Source organism: Dendropsophus ebraccatus, chromosome 3 (genome assembly GCF_027789765.1).
Source record: "Dendropsophus ebraccatus isolate aDenEbr1 chromosome 3, aDenEbr1.pat, whole genome shotgun sequence".
Taxonomy (NCBI): Eukaryota; Metazoa; Chordata; class Amphibia; order Anura; family Hylidae; genus Dendropsophus; species Dendropsophus ebraccatus.
In genome coordinates this window covers 4,008,305-4,013,949 of record NC_091456.1, presented here as the reverse complement: position 1 = coordinate 4,013,949, position 5,645 = coordinate 4,008,305, and positions in this window count along the sequence as shown.

Here is a 5,645-nt window from a genome sequence, read left to right as displayed (position 1 = left end):
CTAGGTGGGAGCAATGCCTAGTAGAGCCATAAGAGAAACAGGCAGTGTTATCATTTGGCTGGTCTCCCTGAGATCAGTGATCTGTTTCACTTATGGCTCTACTAGACATTGCTCCCACCTAGCCAGAATCCTGCTCCACACTGATGAGGGGCAACACCCCAAAACAGCTGTCTGTGGATAAATATCTGGCCTTGGTTTATCCCTTGTCATTATACCACTTAATATGGTGGTTTTGGTTTCCGTACAGGAGCCCCCCTTGGCTGGGTCCTTCACGGAGGGATATCTGACTAGTCCTGGGTTTCAGACTCTTAAATGAGGCTCCACGGGCTCTTTCTTTTGCATTTTCTGTGAAGCATCTGTGAGTTCTAATAAAGATATCACAAGCAAAGACTCCATAATAAGTTATTGTTCCTCACAGAGACATTGTCCTGGCCCGACCTACACAACCGCAGAGGGACAGAGCGGACATGCTGCTGATCGCTCTATCCTTACAAAAGATCAGCAAAGTAAAGTAACCTGAGCCGAAGGAACAAGCCTGGAGAATGTATGGGCGGCGGCTTTGATCTCGGGATACAAGTAGTAGATTAAGACGTCCTGTATTTACTATTGACTTGAATATACTTGGAGACAATGGTCCAGTTGTTGCTGGACACTTGATTGGGATCAGCTTGTAGCCTTCTCCTCATACAGTCACTCATCGCTCTGCACTTGCTTGACCTTCCCATCCATCTCTTTCATGTTGACGTCCATGAGATGGAACGTATCGACCACTTCTCCTTATTCCAGATATTCCTAGGATTCCCGTTGTCTCGTCTGTCCAGTTATAATTGCTTCTTCCAGCCTCATTAATTCTGATGTGCGGTGACAGAACGGAGCGCGCAGCACATGGCTCCGCATCCCCGACCAGGGTAACCCCCCCATCTGTGCATTCCTGGAGGCTCATGGGAGGTTAGGGACAGCTGCCCGGAATACGTCCTCACACATGGAATGAAGACGTTTTATAAGAGGTAAAAACAAGAGCGACCGATAAAGAACAAATGGCCGGGATCAAGCATATCTAATACCCTGGCCGCGGGATGCTCGCTGGATGGAATTGTCCCTATAAACCGATTTGTCGTGTATCCGTTCCAACGTGCTCCTCTTATTATTCTGCCCCTGATTTCACCTTTTATATTTTACATTATAAGAGATAACTTAAAGGGAACCTGTCACTATGACAATGCTCCCTAAGTTATCGCCATCATGTTATAGAGCAGGAGGAGCCGAGCGGAGTGATATATATCTGTAAAGGAAAATATTCAGTATAACTTGTCATTTATTGATTGCAATCTCTGATGTTTCCAGGCTAAAGAGTCCAGTCCATTGAGTGACTCCGCCCACTGGACTCCTTACCACAGAATGATCAGGGATTTCAATCAACGTGTTACAAGTTATACTGAATCTTTTGCCACTATGATATATATCAATCTGCTCAGCTCTTCCAGCTCTATAACATGATGGGGATAGATCAGAGAGCATTGTCTGGGTGAAAGGTTCCCTTTAAAAATAGTAAACCCACAGTTTTCTCTACCAAATAGATAGTCAACATGTATACTTTGAAGATGGAGGCACAAAGTCTTATTCTTTCCAGCTGTTTCCCTCTCTGGCCATCAGTTTTCGGATTTCTCAGATGGAAGACAGACAGACAGACAGACAGACAAGTGCTCGGCCCCCAATTCCTTTCTAATAAGTCTCAAATAAAGCGCAGTATAAAACAAGGTCAGATGTAAAGATACATAAAGAATCCTATGGAAACCCTTTAGGTGGCTCGGTAGCCGCCTGGTGTCACATGGTTTCCGTCATCTATATAAACACACAATTGTTTTCTATTACAATACACTAAAGCCAGATACAGAGCCACCCTCCCCCGCAGCCGCCCTGCCAATGTGAGAGGTGTGGCGGGTCCCGTTCATGTGAATAGGACCCGAGCAGCACTTGCACATCATGACCACTACACAATAAATGGCGCCAAACAGCTGATCGATGCGCGAGCCGGGTGTCACCAACCACTGATCACTTACTGTGGATCCTCGGCACATTTTACTGGAAACAAAACCCTCATATTGTTCCATTTGTCACAAATCAGTAAGATACATAAGGAAGATGGAGGTCATATACGACTAATTTTATAATGTGACACTATACTACTGTGCTATAATATACTACTGATATAATATACTAATGTGCTATAATATACTAATGTGATATAATATAATATACTACTGTGCTATAATGTACTAATGTGATATAATATAATATACTAATGTAATATAATATACTACTGTGCTATAATATACTAATGTGATATAATATACTAATGTAATATAATATACTACTGTGCTATAATATACTTATGTGATATAATATACTAATGTACTCAAATATAATATACTACTGGGCTATAATATACTAATGTGCTATAATATACTAATGTGATATAATATAATATACTAATGTGCTATAATATAATATACTAATATGCTATAATATACTAATGTGATATAATATAATATACTAATGTGCTATAAGATACTAATGTGCTATAATATACTAATGTGCTATAATATAATATACTAATGTGCTATAAGATACTAATATGCTATAATATAATATACTAATGTGCTATAATATAATATACTAATGTGCTATAAGATACTAATGTGCTATAATATACTAATGTGCTATAAGAAACTAATGTGATATAATATACTAATGTGCTATAATATAATGTACTAATGTGCTATAATATAATATACTAATGCGCTATAAGATACTAATGAGATATAAGATACTAATGTGCTATAATATACTAATGTGCTATAATATAATATACTAATGTGCTATAAGATACTAATGTGCTATAATATACTAATGTGCTATAAGATACTAATGTGATATAATATACTACTGATATAATATACTAATGTGCTATAATATACTAATGTGATATAATATAATATACTACTGTGCTATAATATACTAATGTGATATAATATACTAATGTAATATAATATACTGTGCTATAATATACTTATGTGATATAATATACTAATGTACTCAAATATAATATACTACTGTGCTATAATATACTACTGTGCTATAATATACTAATGTGCTATAATATACTAATGTGATATAATATAATATACTAATGTGCTATAATATAATATACTAATGTGCTATAATATACTAATGTGATATAATATAATATACTAATGTGCTATAATATAATATACTAATATGCTATAATATACTAATGTGATATAATATAATATACTAATGTGCTATAAGATACTAATGTGCTATAATATACTAATGTGCTATAATATAATATACTAATGTGCTATAAGATACTAATATGCTATAATATAATATACTAATGTGCTATAATATAATATACTAATATGCTATAAGAAACTAATGTGATATAATATAATATACTAATGCGCTATAAGAAACTAATGTGATATAATATAATATACTAATGCGCTATAAGAAACTAATGTGATATAATATAATATACTAATGTGCTATAATATACTAATGTGATATAATATACTAATGTGCTATAATATACTACTGGGCTATAATATACTAATGTGCTATAATATACTAATGTGATATAATATACTAATGTGCTATAATATACTACTGGGCTATAATATACTAATGTGATATAATATACTAATGTGCTATAATATAATATACTAATGTGCTATAATATACTAATGTGATATAATATACTAATGTGCTATAATATACTACTGGGCTATAATATACTAATGTGCTATAATATACTAATGTGATATAATATACTAATGTGCTATAATATACTACTGGGCTATAATATACTAATGTGATATAATATACTAATGTGCTATAATATAATATACTACTGGGCTATAATATAATATACTAATGCGCTATAAGATACTAATGTGATATAATATACTAATGTGCTATAATATAATATACTAATGTGCTATAATATACTAATGTGATATAATATACTAATGTGCTATAATATACTACTGGGCTATAATTTACTAATGTGCTATAATATACTAATGTGCTATAATATACTACTGTGCTATAATATACTACTGTGCTATAATATACTAATGTGATATAATATACTAATGTGCTATAAGATACTAATGTGATATAATATACTAATGTGCTATAATATACTACTGTGCTATAAAATACTAATGTGATATAATATACTAATGTGCTATAAGATACTAATGTGCTATAATATACTAATGTGCTATAATATACTACTGTGCTATAAAATACTAATGTGATATAATATACTAATGTGCTATAAGATACTAATGTGATATAATATACTAATGTGCTATAATATACTACTGTGCTATAAAATACTAATGTGATATAATATACTAATGTGCTATAAGATACTAATGTGATATAATATACTACTGTGCTATAATATACTAATGTGCTATAATATACTAATGTGCTATAATATACTACTGTGCTATAATATACTACTGTGCTATAATATACTACTGTGCTATAATATACAGGAATAATGCTGGAAGAGATCCGTGTGCAATAATACCATGGAGTTATTGTTAGATATTGACAAGTGTGAGCAGGAGCGGCCGAGAAGTTGTTTGTGAAGTGGAGGCTTGTGAGTCAATGACCTAAGAATCTGCCAAGAGAACCGTAAGATCTCCTGACAGAATGTAATCCTCCCCGGCGCACAGTGTCAGCCATCACTCTTCACAATCACCGGCATCTCCACAATGCCTTTATATAGTGCGAGAGCAGCGAGAGGCCGCACTCCCTTACCGCGTCCTGGTGTGACGGCCGGAGGTCGCTGCTCGTCCAGGACTAGGAGCTCATTCCCAAACTTTCCTGATCTGTGAGGAAAAAGAAATATTCAGGGTCAAATCAAACGCGATACAAACCAATATACGTTAGTCGTTTCATCGTTGTCCGCACAGAAGATTATCGATGAAACACAAACCATATAACGATTTTTCACCCAATAATCTCTCCGGGTAATACGGCGCAAAGAGCCAAGAACGATTAACAACGATTTTACCGCCAGCTCAAAACATGCGATTAACGACATCTGAGCGAATTTTTATTCATTGCTCGATTGTTGCCGCGATTTACCAGAAGATTATCGCTTGAAGCTGAACAATTTAACAATTTTTTCCAGGACAATCGGCCGATCCTTATGTTCCTATTCTTATTGGCATGGCCTAGAGTGTCTGTGCCCTAGACCTGCACCGCCCCTCCGTCCCTCCTCACCATTAGGAACGCGCCAGTCAGGATACGTCATGGCGTCGCTAGAGGGGGGCGCGCTGCGACCCGGCTCTGAACCACCGGAATCCCTATTGCTATCTGCGGCTATTAGCGGGCGCGGACGATCGAGGTCATTGTGCAGGGCTCTGGCAGTGCTCCTCCTGTTCCTCTTTGCACAAAGGCGAAGGGAGCGATCGTGGAGGGGGGATACCTTCCTCTTACCGGCCCGGGACTCAGTAACGGAATGACACAGATCCTGGCTCTGTATTCTATTCTGGTCTGCAGAAGGCCAGATCAATACAGCAGTGATCTAATTGATCAGT